Raw genomic sequence first — 24,145 nt, 5'->3', positions numbered from 1 at the left:
ATCCTTATGGGTATATAGAAGAGACATATGGTGGGAAATACAAGCATGAATTTCAGGTAGAGGACTTTTGGATGAATCTCTCAAGTGATTTAGAAGTGAAGAAAAAGATGCATTCCAGATTACCTTTAGATTTCATCAGGAAATGCAAAGTCTACAGAGTGGCCGATCAAGCTCAGGACAGTGGCAGACATCTCCAGTCATCCTATGACAGAGAAGACAAAGCAGTGAAGATAGATTGGAACGAGCCTGAGATTTCAGACTTGAGAGCTTTGATGGCCCCAGTTTTGTCATGTACTCGTAGATGGGTGGATGTACAACATCAAAAGTTAAGAGAACAAAATGTACCAATGACTTTTACTTTGGAGGAAAGACCAGAAGAAGGAGGAGCAAAGAGGAAAGAAAGACCTGAGAAAAGGGAACCCTCTAAGAAGAAGCAAAAGGCCAAACGAGATCGCTCATCAGGTACATCATCCCGGCATGAAGAAAGGACAAGTCAAGTTGAAGGACAAGAGAAGACGGTGCCTGAGGTTGATGAATCTATGGAGTCAATGGTACAGAATGATAACCCTGAAAAGGGGAAGGCGCCTCAGCATTCATCAAGTCGATCTCCCCAAGTCAATGAGCTACATGAAGAAAAGAATGATGATGAAGTGACATCTCCTCTCCGAGAAGATGAACCATTGCTTAAGGAAATACAAGTTAAAGAGACAAGATCTGCCATTCCAGATTGGTTGAAGGAGAGACTGACCAGGGTGATTGTGATTGATGATGAGGATGATGTAATCGACTTAGAGAGCCTTATAGGAAATTCTCAGGAAGCAGCAGAGAAGAGGAAGGCCACCAAGATGTCCAAGATGATCAAAGATGAGACAGGGTCCAGGAAGTTGCAGATAGCTACACCAGTAGTGGACAAGTATGAAGGTGAAATCCTTGCAGAAGAGTATGACGTAGAAACATTTGAGCTTGGTCCACTCACTGCTGAGCAGGCACTAGATGAGGCAACCGATTCATTTGAAGTACTTAAAGACAAGCTTAAGGAAGAAATGGAAAAGAATAGAAAGCTTGAGAGAGAGGTCAGTGCTTGGAGAGGCTACTTTAGCCATCTCAATCAACCTTTGGGACGTCAGGATCCAGCAGTGTCTCTTGTGCAAGCACTTCCCCTTGAATCAGTTGGCGAGGCAGAGAGAGTCAAGAGCTTGGTTCAGCTTATGAGCTCTTGGATTGACAAATCCCACACAGCAGCCGTTGAATTTGCAACAAGAATGATGCAGACAATCCACCGAGCTATCCAGGTCCTTGAGATCGTCCACAACCTAATGATAACAGTAGCTGCTTTCGCTCACACTAGAGATGTTATCATTCCTGTTCTGCAAGTGATCAGGCAAACACCAAGGAAGATCCTAGCACAAGAAAAGATAATGGATGGAGGAGTTCATAATTTACTTCAGTGGTCAACTCTTCTCCAGATGAAAGAGGTTCTTTTCGAGGACATCAGCACCAAATGCAATCAAGTTGAGGGTGTCATCCATCCAATTCAGGACAAGGTGTTTGAGGTGCTGTGTACCATTCTTGGCAGGAGGATCGAAGTTGAGATAGATGTGGACCTTCAAGAGTTGGAAGAAAGAGTCAAGGTCATCTTTTGCAAAGATGAGAATGTCATCACAGATGAGCAGTGAGATCTAATGTTTACTACTATGCTCCTGATTGAGAAGATCAAAGAGCTCGAACTTGGATGGGATACGACTCTTCTCAAGGCCTTTGATCAGGTTATCCATTTGGAGGAACGAATGAGGAATCTTCCCGAGATTCCTATTGCTGAGATTGAAGGAATCGTGTCCAGATTCATTGCATATGCTAAGAAAGAGCATTGGAAGGGGAATAAGGTTCTAGAAGAAATGTTGTTATAAAATGATGTGGCATCTTAATTATCATTGGTCTATGTTCCCCCAATTTTTGTGCCAATTAAATATTTGGCTATGCATTTAATAATGTTCAACTAAAAAGGGAACTTTTTGTAACAAACCCTAATTAGGGTTTAGGTGTCAAAATCTCAGCCGTTGATCTTCTTTTGATCTGGGCCATTCATTGTAATTGAGGATGCTATATATACCCTCACTCATTTTCATTTTGTCATTAGATATTAGAAATTAGCAGTTAGAAGTTAGAAGATTAGAGCTTTTGGAGAGAAGAAAGTTATTTTGTAGCAAGATTGAGCATTGAAGAGAGAATTTCAAGCAATTGTTGTCTATTTTGGCTTCGAGATCAATAAAATATTGAAGTTATGGTGTTTTATTGCAATTCTTGTGGCTATCTTCATGGTTGTTTACTTTCTTGAATCATTCTCAGTCGAAGTAGTATTTAAGTTTGAAGGACTAAGTGTTGGGCTTGATCTTTGGTGAGATTCACGTTCCAAAACCACTAGCTTCTTACTGGTTGTAAGGATGCCTTGCGTGGTCAACTGGAGATATTTGGATTGCTTGAACCTTCAATCATTATTGAACTATTGATATGTACCTTTATTGTAGTATTTGTAATTCTTGATGATTTGAAAATCATTAAACACCTTAGAAGATCGCATCAATTTTAGTAGAGTTGTAATTGCTTGGCAATACTGAGATTGGTAGAATCTTACCAAGTCTAGCCTACATTGAGTAATTCTTAGGATTAGATTAAAATTCATCTCTTGCAAACCCTATCTTTTAATCTTTTTTGAGAACTTGTTAGATTTAGGAAATTCTGTTCCTGCAGTTCGGAAACGTAAGGCCCCTTGAAGAAATAGCATTTACAACGACCACTGGTGCTTATCCACACGTAGAGACCCTACAACGAAGAACATTGAAGTCACCCTGATTGATCCTTTCTCGCGATATCTTCAGCATTCAGAGACTTTATTCAAGAGAGGATAAGGTACCCTTGGGTATTTTATTCTATGTTTGATAATGTACAAAATACACGTCAACACGGATACGTATCCGTTTCGAAAACGGGAATAGATACGGGGATACGCGTGCTGAGAGAGGGACAAACATTTCATTTATTTAATTTCTTGGTTGATTTTATTGCTGATTACATACTTGTGCTCACGAGCTAGCATCCTGCTCCCTCTTGTTCACAGGTATGAAATCTCAACCTAGAAACTATATTGAATTGTCTATTCCTCTTAATTGTGTTTCAAATTTCCCTTCAGATTAAAGCAATTTTCAATTTGCAGCAGTTAAGGGTGTTTACAATTTGCAGTAGTCATACATCTCTATACTGATTACAAAGGTTTCATAGCCAATAATTGGCTGTTATGTTCAAGACCAATTTTGATGAATAATAATCTTGGTACCAATTGTGGATAAGTTCCTTTCCAAGTTTAACCTTGCATGTATTGCTTAGTTTCCTACATTGAATCGTAGTATTTGTTTGGCAGAGCAATTCTTAATTCCTATGTTTCCCTTTCTAAGTTATAAAGTTTTTGTTCCTTAAATGAACGTTACTCAATCTTAAGACACACATATATATATCAGGTTTAATAAATTGAATTCCTTAATTAGGACTGGAAACCTTATTAAACAGTCTATCAAACTTCACAACTACTATTCAGACCTTTATCTCAAGCTTCAACTTTTAACTTCGTATGAGCTTATAATGATTTTATCGGCTATGAAAAAGAAAGAACTTTCCTTGCTTTTGCGGTATTACATCATAAAGAACTGTTTCATTTAAAACAGAGCTTATAAAACATAACCTGATAGGAGATATATTTGATAAATGCAGCTGTGGAGAACTCCTCTATTGACTGAAGAGCTTTTGCCTTCTTTCCTCTGCCGACTACGGCTATATATGTTCTTAACGTTTTTGTACTGTTTTTTCTACAAAAATATTTTCCAGAGCTTCTTTTTTTTTATATCGCCTCAAATAAAAGATGGTGTTTAGCCTAAATTCCTTTCTCGCACTATGTATTACGGAGTTTAAAAATGTCCTCAATTTAATGAATGAAATCAGTTATATACGTATTTCGAGTTGCCAATTTAGCATTCATTAGCAACAAATTTCATTTCATTCTGCTATATGCTCGATCCCTTATTGTATAAGGGCGATGATAACATTTACGTTTGAATGAATGCTGATTTACCTTACCACATTGCTCACACGTAATCATGTATGTATTCATTTTATCATATGAATCATTAAGATTCTAATAAAGGATCTTAATCATTTGTTTGAGTGTTTTTTAATTTAAAATTTGCTTAAAAAGAATAACATTATCTAGACAAGCATGAAACAACCCTATCCATTAGATTGACCATCTAGGGCTTACCAGGATAGACACTGAACCAAAGACACCAAACCCTAACAAATCATAACAAGTCTTGAACTTACAAGATAGGGTTCCAGATAGCATTAGGTACTTCTTCTATTATCTCCTAGTTTCTCTCCCTTCTTGGAGGATGACAATTTCCTTGCATCCACTAGGTCAAAACCATGTAGTTAGTTTAAAATCTTATCATAACTCTAGCTTTTGCATTCATGACAAAAATTAGCTCATATAAACATAATGATTTAAAACAAAATCATTTGCATGTGCATTGCGAATCACTATTCAACTATATAAAGCATCATGTATAAGTGCAATTAAACATTATCAAAATCTTAGGGCACAAGTGGGATGTAACATATCTTTCCCCTTGTGAATCATCGTCCCCAATGATTTTAAGTGTCAAAGTAAAACATTAAGTCTAACATTTTTTTTCTAAACATAATGAAATAAGTTCAGTTGTAAATATTAAACAAATGAGGAAATGGTGGATTTCATTGTAGTCCTCCTAGGTGGCACTGTCATCAAGAGTATCGGTCCCATCGGACCTTGCACTGTGTGACTTTTCTATCACGTAAACGTACCTCGAGCACCTTGACTGGCTCCATCATGACCACATTGTTGTAACATTTTCACACATCGCCACATTGCAAATGGGGAACTCCTACTTTTTAGGTCCTCTTGGTCTTTTGGTTGTGTTTCTTTGTGTCTTTTCATAGCAATCCCTTCGATCTCCTTGGTTTGCAAGTGTTTTGGGTGAATTTGATCAAGTTTGCAAGTTTTTTGGAACTCATTTGGTCTATTTTAGGGTTTTGTCCTTTAGACTTAGATTTGGGGTCTTTTCCTTAGGGTTTTGGAAGAACTGAACATTGCATTGGAATTAGAGCCCTCCAAGGAACTCACTAGTGAAATTCGAACAAATTCTGAGCAACTTTCTATTTTTAGAAAGTTCCTATTTTTTAGGGATTTCACTTTCTCGAATTGTCCTTATTTCACCGAAAATCAAACTTACTATTTTTAGTAGTTACTATTTTTCGTAGGTGTCTGCACCATGTCTTGCTCTAATCCTAACATTTTGAAATACTTACTATTTTTAGTAGGTCCATTTTTGGCAGGTTCATCATAGGCAGGGGTCCCATCACTGAAGACTGAACATTCTTGAATACTTGTCCAAATTCGGAAATTTTGAAAAAAGCAGGCTTCTGAGTGAGAAATGGCTAAGTATGGATTCCCATTCCCAAAGTGGCAAGCGTTGAAAATCCTCCAATTCCGGCAGAGAAATCCACTTCAACTTTTAATATGACATCCTAATCTGGAAGTGGGCAAATTGCTAAGTCTGGGTAGATAACCAGGCAAAGTTTCTTCACCCATCAAAGTTCCATTCTAGGAAGTTGAGCGCCAAAAGAGTTTCATGGAGGATTATTCCGTCATGACTAAATTCCACGACATAGCCATTTTGGCGCCTAAGAGAGAGCATGGGTGCTAAAGAGGGGTGGTGGAGGAATTTTCCTCCATCCCCATTTTTCCTTCACACTGCCAAAATAGCACCCAAGGTAACTTGGAGCGCTAAAACTTGGTGATGGAGGAATTTTCCTCCACACAAATTCCTGCACCATGGCATTTTAGCGCCCAGTCAAAGGTTGAAGCACTAGATAAGGGGGTAGTGGAATTTCCTCCAAAGCATTGAATTCCTCCATAATGGTGTTTTAGCACCCAAGTGTAGTTGAAAGCACTGGAAGGAGGTCATGGAAAAGCTAAAAAATTGAAAATTCCTTCATTGTGCCAAATTAGCGCCCAAGTCAAGTGTGGGGTGCTAGAATGAGGGTGCCAAGGAAAGGTTGACTAGGGAAAGATTCCTCCTCAAACAAGAAATTCAAACGCCCAAGATTGAAGGTTGAATTTTGGAAATTTGAAGTCAAGGAAAATTCCTCCACAAGGTCATTCTAGCGCCCAAGATTGAAGGTTGATTTCCAAGGCATGAAAATTTGAAGTCTAGGTATTTTCCTTCCAAAGAAAATTCCTCCACAGGGTCATTCCAATGCCCAAGATTGAAGGTTGAATTCCAAGGCATGGAAATTTGAAGTCATGGATAAGAATGAGAAAGGAAAATCCCTTCAGGAAAATTTTCAAAGAATCCTCTTTCATGCATGAAAATTCGTCCAAATTTCGAGGCGATGACAAAATTGGCCAAGGGAGATAATTTTCTCTCTTTTGGACCCCAGAACTCAAATTTGAAAAAAATCCTTAAAAAATAGCAAATGTGGAAAATTGATCAAAAATATCCTTCAAGACAAGATGAATGCAAAAACACTTCCTTCAAGATAGAAAATTCTCTCCCCAGGACTTTCTTTCTCCAAAATTTCTAGGCATTCAGGAATTCTTTAGAACTGAAAAGATTGTTCCAAGGCAGGAAAATCTTCCAAAGTATCTTTTGTGAACCCGAAATTGAAAGATTCTTGTAAAGGATGAATTGGCGACAAACAAGGAGAATATTTCGCATTAATGAAGCACAACCCAGAAAATTTTGAAGTGCTTATGATGGCAGAATCCATTTGCATGGTGGGAATCTTTTGGCTACATGACGTAGTGGCACATTCATGGCGGGAATATTTGACCAAGTAGCACTTGGGTCAACACAAGCTGAAGTAATGGAGCATCTTTTGTATGTAGCCGCCATATTTAGGAGATGATGGAGCATTTATGACACATTGGGCAAATTTGAAAGAAGTGATGCATTTAATACACAATGGACACCATTTTTGGTAGGAATGTAATTAATTGATAATAGACATGATGGGTCATTAATGTTTATTCCCACCTTGTTGCATCATGTGTGGGAATCTTTTAGGGCAAACCCTAATTAGGGTTTTGCATGTAATCAAGGCTTGATGCCTATATAAAGGGGTGATCCCCTCATTTCTAAAACAAGGGAGATTTGTATGAAATTGTTCTTTGATGGTGTTCACTTAAGTTATATTTCATAACTTGCATGGTTTCACTGTTTCACCTTCCTCACTTAGAGTAGAATTAGAGTAGTGATTTGATTTCAATGGAGAATGTAATGGTGTTTGATCAATTTACATGGTTCATACTTTTTGCATCTTGTTGATTATAAGTTATAAAGTTAGCCCGAGCCACTAAATTTGTGCTAAGTTCGATTGTGGATAGTCATTGGATTGCGCTGTTTTGGGTATTCACATGCACTTTCTCGATTTGAAAATCCTTCAACATCCTTGGAAGATTGCATCGGTTCTTACAGAGTTGTAGTTAATCTTGGCGAAGCAAAATTTGGTTTATTTGGAAATCGTCCATTAGAACATTATCTATTGATATCACTACCCTTAGGAGTAGATGTAGATCCTTCTAACCCATTCTCTTTTAATTTCAGTTCATTCCAGTTTAGTTCGTTTGAAGCAGAAGCATCGCAAAATTGCTATATTCGATGATGAAGTTCCATAGCAAAGAAGTGAAAGAATGATTCAAATGTAAGTCCCCTTGGATTACTAGCATATCACATCAAGCCAATTGAGTCACGTCCATTGCATAATCAGAACCTTGGAGTCGATTGTTTGAGCTTATTGCAATATTAGCATACAATTGAACTTTGATCAAGAGAGAGTAAAGTGATCGTTGGGCAACATTCTATGTTAGGCACTGTCATAAGAAACACGTCAACACACCCTTGGGTCTTGTACCTACAAGGAGTTCCACTCAATCATATGTGCAAAATCAAATATGTACTTTTTAAGATATGAAACATGAAACACATCGTGCAATCGGGCGAGAGCTGGTGGTAGAAAAATTCTATATGTGATTGGGTTGATGATTTCCAGAACCTCAAATGGTCCTATGTATCAAGGTGCAAGTTTGCTTGATTTCCCGAATTTTATGGCACTTTTGTGGGGTTTGACTTGTAGAAGCACTTTCTCTTCCACTTCAAATTGTCTGGGAATTCGCTTTGCATCTGCATAGCTTTTTTGCCGATCATTAGCTTTTGCTAAATTTTTTCTAATTAGATTTACATGCTCCTCCATTTCTGAGAGCATTTTCGGACCAAGGCTTATCCTATCTTCCAGCTTATCCCAGCTGATAGGAGTTCTACACCTCCTTCTGTACAGTTCCTTAAATGGTGCCATTTTTATAGATGATTGATAGTTGTTATAAGCGAACTCAACTAAGGGAAGATAGTCCTCCCATTTGTACTACTAGTCCATGCAGTACATTCTCAAAAGATCTCCTAGCACTTGATTGACCCTTTCTGTTTGGCCATCTGTTTCTGGATGATAGGCGGAGCTGATATTCAATCGAGTACCTAGGGCTGCAAACAAGGTTTGCTAGAATCTAGATGTCATTCTAGCATCCCAATGCCAAGAAGGCAACACCTCCAATTCTACCCAACAAACCTTTCCAAAAGAATATTACATTTCCCAAGGCATCATCGTCCAAGCCAAATCAAGCTGAAATATCTAAGAATGAACTATGAAGAAAGAAGTTATGTTTAACATGCCATGAGCCTTGGTAGCTAGGGCACGTGTTTGGACAAAGGGCAAATACATTACATAGAGGTAGTTTCTAATAAAGATACAAAAAGTGATGAAGCTGGACCTCGAAAAGAGGTAGAAGATGTGGAACATAAACACCAATGAGAAGGGCATTCGGGAGGTACACTTGTAGTAGCACTTTCATCAAGAGCACCACGATATAATGCTTTTCGCCTTAAAGGAGTCTTGAAGGGTCAAAATGTAACAATCCTTATTGATAGTGGGGCTACTTATATAACTATGTTGATTAAGAAGTAGTGGATAGGTTGGGATTGAATATTGAGGAAATTGAGGGGTTTGATATAAAATTCGCTAGTGCAACAATTCTTCCGTATACTAAGAAGTTTCCCCAAATGGAATTGAGGATGGGGGAATACAAATGAGAGATGACTTTTATGTATCAACATGGATATGGAGCTCGTTTTGGGATTACAATGGCAATTGATAAATATGAAACAAGCTATCGAACCATGAAATTCTACTTTCAACACAATGGGAAGAAGATAGTTCTACATGGCATGTCTAATAAGGGACCATGGAAGTTTTAGCTATAAGAGGATGGAGCGAGTTTTTTGCAAGAATCAAGTAGCATGGGCAGCTGAATGCTTCATTATCAATACACATTTGACAAAGAATGGGCACGGGGGCTTCACTAGCTAGGCAATATTATATCACGTGCATTCATATTTGGGGGTTTAATATCCCCAAAATGAGGGTACAATATATTGCCTATCAGTGAAAATAGGGGTTTTTTTAAATTCCAGCTATGAAAAAATGCAATATTTCGCAAAAATAGGGGGTTTTTAAATTCGAGCTATGAAAAAATGCAATATTTGGCAAAAATAGGGGGGCTTTTAATTCAGCCTGTGTATTGGGAGGGGGTGACAAAAAAGGAGTTTAGGGCAATATTTTTTGAAAATAGGGGGATTCTTTAGTATGCCATGAACGCACGTGCTATAACCCAAGTTCACTAAGTGAAGCCCCCGTGAGAATGGGGGACCTGGCAATGTGGAGATCCAATTTATTTTGGGGAAGCATAGTAAGGTGTTCAAAGACACTCCTCTAGATTTTCAGCATATAATTGAGCTTGAGGAAGGAGCAAAACCAGTTATGATCACTCCATATCATCATCTAAAGTTGTATGAGGAGGAGATTGAAAAAGCAATCAAAGAACTCTTGGATATGGGGCATATAAGGCCTAGCTCTAGCCCTTTTGCATCATTCGTAGTGGTGGTCAGGAAGAAAGATGGAACCATGAGGATGTGTATCAACTACCCCATACCGAGGATTGATGAGTTAGTTGACGAGCTTAGTGGGGCAAGGTACTTTTCCAAGATTGATTTGCATTCGGGGTATCCCCAAATCAAGGTGAGAGATGAGGATGTGCACAAGACAGCATTTAGGTGTCATTATGGGCATTACGAGTTTTTTCTAATGCCATTTGATCCAACTAATGCACCAGCAAGTTTTCAATCATGTATGAACTAGGTATTTATTGTACAATTGAGGAAATTTGTTTTGGTCTTCTTTGATAATATTTTGGTTTATAGTAAGACTTGGGAAGATCTTTTAAAATAGTTAGATGAGGTATTGGGCATACTAGAGCAGCATTCTTTCTATGCCAAAGCTTCCAAGTGTAGTTTGGGTTGATTGGGATTTTGGATTTTGGATTCAAAATCGGTGCACAAGGGGCTCGTGTGGGTGAAGAAAAGATCAAAGCAATATAAGATTGGCCTAGACCAAGCAATTTGACTCAGCTAAGGAAATTTGTGGGGTTATGCAACTACTATAGAAGGTTTGTAAAAGGCTTCTCATAGCTCGCTGCTCCTTTAATAAATTTAACTAAGAAAGAGGCATTTTCATGGAATCCAACAGCCCAACAAGCTTTTGATAAGCTTAAAGAGGTAATGAGCTCATGCCCAATTTTGGCAATTTCTAATTTTCACTTCCTTTTGTCTTGGAATTTAATTCTTCAAGGGAAGGTATAGGGGTTGTTTTAATGCAGAATGAACATCTGATATAGCATATGAGAGTAGGAAACTCAAGGAGGCTGAGCAGAATATTTTAATGTATGACAAAGAAAAGCCGGCCATGATGCATGCTTTAACTAAGTTTAGGCACTACTTGGTTTGTGGAAAATTTGTAGTTAAAATGGATCATAATAGTCTGAAACACTTAACCAAAGAGATTTGAACGGTAGGCAACAAAAATGGGTAAGATTCAAGCCTATGATTTTGACATTGAATATGTATAGGGGAATAAAAATGTGGTGGCTGACGCACTCTCTAGGAAGCCACATTTTCATTCTATAACTGACATATCTGCTGATTGGAGGGCATTGATTACAGCTGATTATGTTTAGTATCCGTTTTCTCATGATATCAAGATAGTAAATGGGCTTATCCTCTACAAAGAAAATATATACTTGAGTCCAAGATGAAGGAAAAAATTTTGAAGGCTTGTCACGGTACACCACTTGCTATGTTGGTCATTCGCATTTCTACAAAACATAAAAACAACTAAGGGAACCTTTTTCATTGAAAGGACTTAAAAAGGATGTAATGCAACATGTCAGAGAATGTATGGAGTGTCAACAAAATAAGGTAGAGCATGTTTTCCCAGACGGATTGTTGCAGCCTTTACCCATTCTAAACTAGAAATTGGAATGTATATCAATGGATTTCATCATGGGGATGCCAAAGGTACAAGGACTGCTTATATGTGGTGGTTAATAGGCTTACAAAATATGCTCGTTTTATGCTATATCTTTAGAATTTAAGGCACTTCAATAGACTTGTTTCTTAGAGAGATTTTCACACTTAATGGCTTGCCAAAAATGAATGTAAGTGACAGGGATAACAGGTTTCTTAGTATGTTTTGTCAAGAGCTCTTTCGTTTGACAGGTATCGAGTTAACTCCCAACACTAGCTATCATTCACAAATTGATGGGAAAACAGAAATAGTGAATAAGTGGATAGCGGGGCTACTTGAGGAATTTCGTTATAGGGCAGAAATAGCATGGATCAAGTGGTGGAATTTGGGAGAGTATTGCTACAACACAACCCACCACATGTCCATTGGTATGACCCCTTTTAAAGCACTTCTGTTTATAAAGCTACTTCATTTATGGATTGGCTTCTTACCAATAGTAGAGTACCAAGTGCTAAGGTATGGTGTAGCAAAGTAGAGACATTCTAGAGTCTCTTAAGGAAAATTTACTACAAGCTCATAATCGACAAAAGCCATATGTTGATAAACATTGAACTAACAGTGTCTTTGAGGTTGGTGATATGCTATTTTTAAGGTTGCAGTCTTATAGGCAGTCCTCAATCAAAGGGAAGTGGAGCTGAGAATATGGAACCACATTTCTATGGGTCCAACAAGGTGGTAAGAAAGATTGGGCAGGTAGCTTATGAGCTGGAACTTCTAGCTAATAGAAAAATTCACAACACATTTCATGTTTTGTGCCTTAAGAAGGCCCTTGGACGGCAAGTTACTCCTTCACAAGAGTTATCCACTTGACTATGAAGGCAAACTAATTCTTGAGCTCGAGACAGTGCTGAATGCGAGGAGAAAAGGCCAAGGAACAAGGTGATTCCTGAATATTTGGCAAAATGGAAGGGACTTCCTTTGGACAATGCAACATGGGAGGGGATGGATATATTTGAACATCCTAACCTGAAATTGCTCGAGGACAAGCAATTATGGGACAGGAGTGTGATGAACCCGAAGTGAAGGGGTTGGTCGGCCAGCCTTAAAAATTATTCATAAATGGAAGTATTGTTAATTTCAAGGCAATCTGCTACCTGCGCTGACCCAATAATAAATTCTGGAAATGAAGTTTTTTGTTGACAGTTGATAAGTCAGTGTTAAATTGGTCTATTTTCCCGAGTCAATACATTTCAAGCTTGATTCATGTAGCCTAAAATAAGAAGTTCTAAATTTATCTCTGAGCCTCTGTGTTCCCCCATAGGATGTATTCAACTCTTGAATGCATACTATGTGAAATATATGGTTTAGACTGCATAATAAATGGGGATTGACCACTAATGAGATCTTTACTTCTAACATCAAATCCCAAGGACAGTAAGTCTATCACTTGTTCACAACAAAGATGGAAGAAACCCACGTTCCTTTGCCTCTCAGTGAGGATGTCCACTTTATAATTATTATATATGCTTTTGATGGTAAGTTTATAAGAATTTTTGTAATTTATCATTGCTTTATTGATAATAAAATCTATATTCCTTTTTTTACTGGAAAACACTTTAGGTTTTTAATTTTGACTATTTTTAGCCATCGGTTGTTTTGACTGCAATCATGCTATACACAATAAGAAAAACACAAATAGCGTTGAATGGAAGTGTTGTTTTCTTTCTGAATTATAGGTCAATACAGTAAGGGAAAAGTGAAATCAGCATTGTGATAAATGTGTATAGTAAAAGGAAACTTCAAAGGAAAATCCGTTAAATTAATTTATTTGACAAACTAGAAACGATTGTTTTCATAAATGTAGAAAAGCAAGGAGGATAAGAATGTGACTTTAGAATGCCTTGGGTGACTAGTCGAGTAATTTTCAAATATAGTTTCCTTTCCTCTTTTATATGACCACGTTTAGAGATTCAATATTGCAAAAGTTGAATTCATATCTGTTAGGTCCTTTAAAGTTGATATTGTAGGACATCACATCATTAGTTCTTTCCAATCCATAGCTTATAATTCCATGTACCTTGTAATCAACACGAAACAATATTAGTGACAATGGGGTCCTCTGCCAGCTATTTTCTTCCAATTAAGCGATTGGCTACTTAGTGATTCACAATATTCCTTGATTACCCAATCATATGATCAAAGCCATAAAGATAAATTTAATAAAGCTTGGGGTCTAAATTTTCGATGATCAAGTTGTTGCTAAATTTCTGGACAATTTGGGCATTTACTTTTACTTGACAATCTTTCACACACAGCATTTTCAATTTGATGGTACTTACTAATGCCTTGGCAGACAGCATGCATCAAACATACACATGGATTTTAGAATGATTGCAAAATCATTCACATGTGCTTGTCAATGCTTGATCCCGAAATGTGAAATGTGAACACAATTATTCATGAATGTCCTTGAACTGGCAGCTTGGGACAAAAGTATAAAAGGAGGCCAGCTGGCTGAAATGTTTGATTTTAATTTGTCATTTAGAAGGATGAAGATCATGGGTGCATGCCAAGCAACCAGGTTGTACCACTGTTCTACAGGTTTAGATAATGGATTAGGATAAGGTAACAATCAGAATCTGAGCCAGTTGGACTGTGATAGCATGCTCATATTTGGATAAGTGATTGGCAAAGGGTTAAGTGCAAGAAAGGGTAGAAATGTGGGTTCAACATTGGATAGAAGTGAGTCGTTTGTAGCTATATAAACATGCTAAGATATTGCCCCAAACTCTAGGAACATAAGCAACTGGGAAAATGCATCATGGATGCATTTTTTACTATTACAGATATGTATAAATGAATGTGTGTACATATATATGTGTGTTTAGATGGATACATACAGTTGTATGTGTGACTGTGTATATATGTATATATTTATGTAAGAAAAATAAAAGTTCCGATTAATTTAGGCTAATCTAATAAGAAGCATTCACATAAGTATAAATTAACCTGTATTAATAGATTACAGCTGTGGGCGTGTGTGTCTATATATATATAATGGTAAGGGAATAAAATCTATTCGACATAAATCAAGGTCAATTAAACAAATGCAAACAATAAGCATATTATTAACCTAGATTGAATCAGGAGAGGTGGTGTCAACATTGGGTCATGAGCCAATTTTCACAAGAGTGTGCCACTTGTTCATATGTAAATGTATTAAGAGATTCCATGAAAATGGGTCCAAGACTAAAAGGGAATGGCATGGGTATGTGAGTATGCAAATTTTTCCATTGCAAATGCGGAGGGCTATACATTTATGATGTGTGTGGGGAAGGTGGGCTGGAACTTTCCTTAGTCTTAATCTAAAGACTAATCCAATAATATGCATACACAAGCATAAATTAACCTAGATTAATAACTAACAGCTGTGGGTTTATATAATTTCATCTTTCAACTTCTGCTCTTCTGCTTTCTAATTTATCAGATTCACTGATGGCTGCTCTGCTGAGAGAATTGGTGGTGTTTAAGAAATACCTTTATAGGGCTGTTGGGCTACTAGGGTTAATGTTCTCCTAGGTCAACCTCCAAAATGACCATCTTTATGATCATGCGAAGGATTGGTAGACAGCAAGCAATCATGGAGATGTCATAGATGATGCTGCTGAAATAAATGATGTTCTTTTTAGTGCAGAAATCTAAATGTTAGTATAATATCTTCTCCTTGAATTCTCGAACTTTCTAGAATGAGAAAGGATATGAGAGGTTTTCTGGATGACGAAATGAGTGTAATTGAATGCCTTTAAAAACAGATACATAGCAATAAATGTGCAAATGTGTTTAGTTGGCTCATGATGGCTAGTGAAATCAGCAGAGTTTGGTCAAATTCGAATTTGAATTTGATTTTTGGAAATCCACGGGGATATCCTGCAGAAGAGGGATTGCTCCCCCACTTGTGGGAATGACTCTGGATAATGGAGCAACGAAGTCTGCGCAGGGATAATTGTCTGGATATAAGAGATGATGTGGGATGTGTAGAAGTGTGCACATATGGATAAGATGTCAACATTTGCGGGAATGACCCAGAATAACGATTCAATGATGTCTGGGCAGGCTATAATTGTCTAGATATAGGAGGTGCAATAAATGTGGGATGTGTAGGAAGTGTGTACATATGGATGAGATTTCCACATTTGCTGGAATGATCCAGAATAATAATTCAATGATGTCTGGGCAGGGTATAATTGTCTAGATATAGGAGGTGTAAAAAATGTGGATGTGTAGGAATGTGTGCAGATATGGATAAGACGTGTTCAGAATGTGGAAATGTGTTTAAATGGTGATAGATGAAGGCTAGGGAATATGTATGAAGACATTCTCTCAAACTGGGCACAAAACCAAATGGGAATTGGCATTCCTATGCAAATTTTCGCCATTGCACCTCTCTCTCTCTATGTGTGTATATATATATATATATAGAGAGAGAGAGAGAGAGAGAGAGAGAGAGAGAGAGAGAGAGAGAGATGTATGCCATTAATATGTGTACACACATTTAGAGGGCTGAAAATTCTCTTTCATTTGATATTAGCGTTAAAAATGTTATTTTTATTTAAAAGAACATACACAACCATATGACTATCAAATTGAAGTATATGCGTTAACTGCTGCAAAGTGTACATGTTCAAATGAGTTTACATGCATAATGATGTCATTGTGGGTCTGTGTGCATGTGTCTGCACTAGATGTGTCACACATGAATGCAAGCACATGCATAGATACAAATGTCAAGTATGTTGTATAGACTTTGTATTTATGCACCATTGCCTTCAAACAGTAAAACGCAATTAAAAAGTTGGCAACATTGTATTGCATGTATGCGGGAATTTTGTTCAGACAAGTTCCATTCTAGAGTATAATAGATAACCTTGAAAGGGATAAACGTGAAACTCTGAAATTTTACATCTCCATTTCATACCACTTTGCACACAGTTTCTAATGCATTGCCCTAGCACTTGATTTAACCTATTTCGTGTGAACTGAATCTACCTGGCATCCATCCGCCATTTGCCACTTCCGATTGTCACGACCTTGACAAAAACATTAGCACAAAGAATAATTTAAGCACAAATTCTCTCTAGAATGATTTCTAAATGTGATTAAATTTTTTTGTAGCCTATATTGTGTGGTTGAGATTTGAAGTTCCTTGGTGGGCATGGCTCTGTTAATTTACTGATATCTATTGAGATTCAGGTTCATTGTTCATTGATAAAAATTCTGTTAAAATATCCATATAAGAAATGGATTTATGTGGTTCCGTTTCCTCTTCTGGAGGGTTAGTTTTTTTGCAAGAACTGAATGCTTCATTTAAATTGCACATTGACCGGTTTTCTGGAAGGACGCTTTTGTCTGGACTTGTGGACACTGTCAAAGTGACCCTAACAAACACACTTATGTTTGTATCATATTTCACAGGTTACTACAAAAAACAAAGTTTAGGTATCTTACCTTGTGAAGATAATTGGTCCAGCTGCTGTATTGAATTGCTCACATTGTGGGATGAAGGAAGAAGTATTTTCTTGGTTCATTCACCGTCTGAAGAAAATTTTTCCAGGTACTTTTATTTAAAAGTAAATTGGCCCAGCTATTGCCTTGGATTGGATTGCATTCATCTTGATATTTGTTAAGTTAATTGCTGTATTATAGAATATGTGTGCTTACGTACACTTGACCATTGGATTGAATGGCCCTGTGTTTCATGATGCTTGCAGCTGCATTCTCTATCTTCAGTTCTGGCATTGTTGTTAGTAAAACTTGAATTCTGCTTTAATCTCGAAAGATTTGCAATAAAACAAATTTCAAAGAACGTCGCAGTTTTTAGAAGTATCTCATGGCACAACATTTTCTTTGTTTCTTGCTTTTGCAACATGGCATGGGAATTAATTCTGCATTTCCTACAGGTAATTCTAATTTGACAGCTTTTACAGTCTTCTAATCTCGAAACATTTGCAATAAAACAACTTTCAAAGAACATCATACCATGGTACAACATTCTATCTGTTTCTTGTTGCATCATGTCATGCGTATTGATTCTGCATTTCCTGTAGGTAATTTTAAAGCATGATCTTTATGAATGTCTTTGAAGAAGGCTCTAGTGAACACGTAATGATGCATGTAAGGTTAATGTTTCTTCTCTTCTATAACATTAAATCTTAAACTTTTTCAATTATAATCTTTCATTGTGGGAGTCATTCTTTGTAATCCTTTGAAATTCAAACCTAGGCATTTTTATTTTGTATTCGATTTCAACAACTTTTTGTTTTATGTCATCTGTCGGAGTTTAGAGAAGAAAACCTGGCATTTCTGCAGGTATTCTAAAGCATGATCTTTATGAATGACTTTGAAGAAGGTTCTAGAGGACACCTAATGAGGTGTGTTAGGTCAATGTTGCTCTTTTCTATAACATTAATTCCTAAACATTTTTCAATTATAAACTTTCTTTGTGGGAGTCATTTTTTTTGTAATCCTAACTTTGAACTGAGGTTCTTTTCTGTATTCAATTTCACCAATTTTTTATTTTATAATCTGCCAGAGTTGAGAAAAGAAAACCTGGCAAGAATGGTTTATGCAAAATGGTTCTTAGAAAATGTTTCTAAATCTATGAACTTTGTCTCTAATGAAGCAATTTTTCTTATGAGAGAAACTTGTCAAGACTGGTCTGTACAAGTGTTTTGGCATTTGCTGAAGTTCAGGTTTGACCAGAATTTTATTTATGCTATTCGAACTTTGTCCTTATTTAAACAATTTCGTTTTAATTTTTCACTTATTATTTATGTCATGAGGGTGTCAAAATTCAAATTTATTAGATTAATGAAATTTTAAAAAGAAGGAAAACAAAACATGATGGTGATGGGAATAAACCATAGTTCCACGGAGTTCCTTAATGGGGAGAGACAAGGACATGGAGATGGGTTTTGGAGACGGGAACTAAGGGCCTAAATTTGGGGATGGTGAGGGGATGACGGAGGATGGCGAGAAAGCAATAGTGGGGAATCAATTCTGATATACAAATTGAAATGAATTGAAATCTTTGAGGCAAAATCTGCAATATTATATCTTTGCAAGAGGATTCGAAGTTAACTTGTTCTATTGTATAGTGTGAGAGTGTCATCTCTATTTTTGATTTCTCAATCATATGACTGGCTATGAGCTATTTTTGTATTTTGATAATCTTTTCTTATTGTGTACAATATCCTTGCTTTCTTATTGTTTTTTGGTTTTTAAATAATTCTCCTTCCTTTACATATGTTCTCTTTCTCTTTTGCACAATATGAGTAAGCCGCACTAGAAGACTTGAAAGCATAAGTTGTCATGAATGACAAGGAGGAATAGATATTGAGGAGAAAGATGGTTTTTGAGGAGAATTATGAGTTGGTTAAGCGCGAGATAGAATTGGAATAGGTGATTCCCTTTGAGGAAATGGAGGAGGAGAATGATGAAAAAGGTGAATTTTGAGATGTTGTAATAAGAGAAGTTTGTCTAGCAATAGTTTTTCTTCTTATGAGTCGGAGATTATCTTCTTCATTCTGACTCTTACTTATCTACAAAACAATAGTTTTTTCTTTTATTTTTTTGTTTTCTACAACAAATTTAGTTTTAGTGTTCATTTCTTTTATTGTTGGACTTGAAGATTCTTTTTGTTTTAAATTCCTTTTATTCACTTTTAGTTGTTAATTATATGATAACATGTCTGCAAGCATTTCGTTGATTTTGTTACAACATTTATGACTGTGTTATCCATTCATGAATCTTTTGCAGAGTAGACCAATTCACCACGTCTATTTGTTGGTTTATATCCTATTTGTGTTGTATTTTGAATGCAAATGTTTTACATCATCTTTCATCTTTTGTGTCCTTGTGTATTTTAGTAAGATTGTTTGCTCTTATCATGTTTAGATTTATTTTACAAAAATCTTTGATTTTGACTTTATGTTCATCTAAATAATTAGTCCAATGATCTTTAATGGCAAATTCTTGTTTAAAATATGCCCCTATTACTGGACTGATTTTCTCGATAAGATAAAATCTTGTTCATATATATCCAGGTAGGTCCATGGTTAAAAGAGTCATTTCAACTTCAGTTGTCTTCATTGTTTGCATGTTTCGAAGAAACAGATTTACTTGATAAGATCAAGTCTTGTTCTTATATGTCTAAGTAGGTCCATGGGTAAAGGATTCATTTCAACTTCAATTGTCTTCATTGTTTGCATGTTTGTAAAAGATTACATGTTGGCTATATTGGAGTATGACTCTAATGCCAAGAACACAAACAACAAATTCACCTTCACAATGGAGAGGCAATATTACACCAAAAGGATAACTGATATTGATATTGAGATGGAAAACAATGTACAAGATTCTTGCTTATAAAGGCAAATGCAAGAGAAATGAGTCAAAGAGGTCAGCTCTCTATTTTGTTTTGAAAGGGGATCAAGGCTGACTTATCTACTGAATTGTAATTAACTAGGAGATGGGAGGCCCCTACCTATTTCCATTGTGGTGGAAACTTAGGAGGATAAAACTTGGGAAAGGTTGGGGCTTGATTCTTGGGGATACATTTCATCTATCTCACTGGCTTTACCTAGTTGGAATTGGAAAGTATGAGATATTACCAGCTTGCAGAATCAATTAAGTATGCATTTATAGGGCCCCTACTATTCACCAAGGGTTGTGGTGGGTGGGTGGGCGGCTAACAACTATATCCTCCCAAGTAGATAATGCTAGGGTCTATTAATCTCCTCCACAATAGAATACTAGGGGCCCACCCCAATCCCAAGGATCGGATTACATGCATAAAAGAAAGCCATCAATCCCTTCTAGCCTTTTCTTGATCCACTATAAGTGAATGGATACCAAGCAATGAGCACTTGATCCCCTTGATAGTTCTGAGTGGATGGTAGGGGATGATGCCATGTGCCTCAATGAGATGCAAGGTTAGGTGAGACTAAGTAAATTCAGTCATCCAACAATTAAATAGTACACACATATATGCACCTAAAAATATTAATTTGCCCAAGTTTCTGATTAAAAAGTAGCATTGACTAGGGAACCGACCCTTTAACATAGTCAGAGACTATCAACAACACATTTACAACAACAAAAACCTTACAAACCATCAACAACCTAGACCCAACTCAAGGAGGGGTAGGGACACCCGAGCCTTGGCAAGGAGGGGTCTGGAGGGGTGAGGAAAACTTCCCTTTTCGCCCACGACAAACGACAGTCAGGTTGGAACCCTCAAGAGAGTGATCAAGCGGTAGGGTCCCTACTTGGGAACCATTAGTAGATTCAAGAGAGGTGCAGTTGTAAGGCAACAAGCAACAACAGAGGAATAGCTTTAGGAGCAAAAGCAGTAGGTGTAGAGCGAAGTTGCAATTGAGGCGATAGGAGTTGAGTCCAAATCAAGAGCCACGAGAGTTAAATCCTCATGGACAACAACAGTAGCATAAACAACAACATCATTGGTCGAAGTGATCGAGGGTGGCATCCATCCACCAAGTAGCCACCCCCTTGTGACACTTGAGGGAGCAGTCCGACGCTTAATGACCCGTGGCAAAACATTTTTTGCAGCGAAAAGGGGAGGCCCTCAAAATCCAATGGTTGAGTCCAAGTCCAGCCTTAACCATAAGGACCACATCCCTAGTGAGGGGTGCGGAAATGTCAATATCGACCAGGATGTGAGCAAAGGTGGAGTGACCCATAGAAGTCGTGGCATCATCAACCTTCAAGACACAACCAATAGAGTCAAAATTGTTCCCAAAAGTGGAGAGGAAGATTGAGTCTAACGCAAACTGGACACATTGAGTGGTTTAGTAAGGGGATTGAAAGAGGTAGCCCAGGGCTTAATGGAGAGGGAGTAAACTCCCCAGGCCCACATCTTGCCCAAACTCTGGTCACGATCAGAAGACGACGCAAAAGAAGCAATGAAAAAACCTTTAGCATAGGAAAATAGTTCAATATTCTGAGCAACCAAAAGCTTCCATGAGTTACTCACCCAAGAAGGAAGATCTAGTAAAGAATGTCAAAGCCCAAAGAATCTACACACCAGAGCATAGCTTTGGTAAAACCCAATGTTGTCCATAGACCACCACGGGGGAGGACTTGGCACAGGGAAGAGGACGAACCCCTTTCGAGGGTTGGGCAACAAATTTGGCCACACGAACAAATCTACGCTTCCCAGCAAAGAAAGGTTGAGGTAGAGCATTAGCATCCACAGTAGGGTTGCCATCAGAATCACCCAGGCGAGAGGAATCTCCAAAAACCCGCGTACTAGCATTCCCAGGAAGGGCAACTTCACCTACAGCGAAAGAACGAACTTATATGAGCAAGATGCAAGATGGGTCTTGACTACAAAACCATTTGAGGTACCCATGTAGAATGCAATGGGTACCTCAAATGGTAACAAACCTCCTCTCCAAAAGAGAGACAAAAAAGATGCATGATTGAGGACTCAATCACACCCCCTAAGAACTACATACATCATGTATATACAATCAAGTATCCCTTTATAGGAAGGGAAGAAAGACACTACATAACCCTCCCATAATGAATAATGTTCTACATAAATAGTGAGTGCTTAAAGACAAAACATAGTCCAATAGTTACAAACAACATTTCTATAAATGAAGGAATGCTTCCCATTGTGGATTGGAATTAGTAGGAGGTTGGATCCAAATGTATGAAGATGATGTCTTTGAAATTTGCTCATGTGTTGCCGACTTTGGAAGATGATGCCAACCAATCAGGTACTTTCCCAATCATAGAGAAGGTGACAAACAAGGAACCAATAAAAATTGATCTTGAACAAGCTCCAAAGAAAAAAGATGAAGAGAAATAGTTGTACGACAACTATCTTCAACAGGAGAGATAATCCCTCAAATGCATCCTCCAAGTCTAAAATGTGAGACTCCACAAACAATGAACCATTGTCTATCAAATAGGAATCTCAATTAGTAAGACAATGATAATCATGTGGATCGGGAATGATGGAAGTCTCTCATGAAGGTAGATTGACTACCTTTGACAAAGAATCAAGAACTGTTGAAGCATTTGCAATCTCATTTGAAGTTTCAAAAACCTCCAAAGGATCACAAACATGTGTTATCATATTTGAAGAATGAAGAGGCACATGAAATAGAGGATCATTAAGAAATGGTTGAGTATCATGATCACCATATACCTCTCGAATGTGAGTCCAAAGACCATGAGGACACTCATGAATAAGTGACTTCAGAATGTCATCATTTATGTTTTCAATAATAACTCTAAAAATTTGAGCCCTATAGCCTTTCCAAATACTATTCTCCCTAGGTGTGCTAGGAATAAGAACACCATTATTCAAATATGGCAATAATTGGAGCTCACTAAGATGATTGATTATAGTTTCCTCTCCAAAATAAAACGCCCATTTTAAATTCTAATGATTCTAAAATAAAAAAATACAAACATATAACCATCACCAGATGATACAACTTCCAAAAAAGATTACACCTAATTTGGCCCATTTTCAATTACAATGATTCTTTAAAAAAATAAAATATAGAGAGATAACCGTCACAAGGTAATACAACTTCCAAAATTGATTAAACCTAGATAATACAACACATCTAAGCACCAAGGCACCAGAGGCAAATACCGAGCAAGGATTATTAACCAATTCCAAGTTTAAACAATCAGTGGTCAAAGCCGCACTCTTACCTCAAATTGCACACAGAGAGAGGCCACAAGGTACATGAGCCTATGCTCACAAGTTAAGGAGTCTAGAGACGGCTTTAAGGCCAAAAATCCTTGCAATCGCATGGATGTGGGACAAATTGTCCAAAAATCCTTTAGTGCTTTAAAAAAAATGGACCCACCACTTTAGCTATGCCCACATAGAGGGTAAAAATCCTAAAGCGTAATATGAGCATAAACATTAGCATAGCATAATGTATGCTGAGGGCATAAAGTATGCTGCAAAAGAAGAGAAAACTAAGGAATGAAAGAGTTCTAGGCAAATTAATATTTTTAGGTGGATAAATATGTGTCGTATAGCTAGCGGGTGATTGAGCTTACCTACTCTCACCTAATCTTGCACCTCATTGAGACACATGGCATCATCCTGTGCTCTTTATAAGTAAGGTTCTTGTATATTGTTTTTCATCTCATTATCAGTTATCTCTTTAGTGTAATATTGTTCTCTCCATTGTGAAGGTGAACTCTGTGTTTGTTTTCATGGCATTGGAGTCAATACTCCAACATCCATCTTGATAGGGAATACAAATACGAACTTATACTTGATGACCAACTTATAAATGTCTACTAGTTTGCAAATCTCCAACAAGATTGATTTGTTTGTGGGGCACTTCGGTAACTTATAAGGTGCTTATTTGAGCTCTACAACTTTTTTATATGTGAATTTTTAAAATTGGGTACATCACTTTCAGCAATTTATTAGTTGTGTTGTTGTTTCTAAAGATAATATGTTGCCCATATCATATTCAAGCCCTTTTATTATATAGAAAATGAAAGCATCATTAGTAATAGAATAGCTTTTTCACTTTTTTTCAACTCTAATTGAGGATGTTGCTGATAAATTTTTGTGTACTAAATA

The 24,145-nt window shown here is 37.2% G+C and overlaps 1 long non-coding RNA gene across 2 annotated transcripts in view; it reads left to right on the top strand.

The window, feature by feature from the left end:
• LOC131047973 (uncharacterized) overlaps window positions 1–17,719 on the top strand; it is a 50,847-nt gene extending 33,128 nt beyond the window's left edge. The window contains exons 3-5 of one of the 2 annotated variants that reach the window (XR_009106342.2): window positions 16,969–17,107; window positions 17,265–17,453; window positions 17,601–17,719. This is a non-coding gene — a long non-coding RNA (uncharacterized LOC131047973). Of the gene's footprint in view, window positions 1–16,968; window positions 17,454–17,600 lie in introns of both variants that reach the window. The other variant, XR_009106341.2, reaches the window with a different exon arrangement.
• Window positions 17,720–24,145: the final 6,426 nt, after the last annotated feature.

Source organism: Cryptomeria japonica, chromosome 3 (genome assembly GCF_030272615.1).
Source record: "Cryptomeria japonica chromosome 3, Sugi_1.0, whole genome shotgun sequence".
Lineage (NCBI taxonomy): Eukaryota > Viridiplantae > Streptophyta > Pinopsida > Cupressales > Cupressaceae > Cryptomeria > Cryptomeria japonica.
Note: the sequence above shows the minus strand (reverse complement) of the source record. Positions and strands in the feature narration are given on the sequence as shown.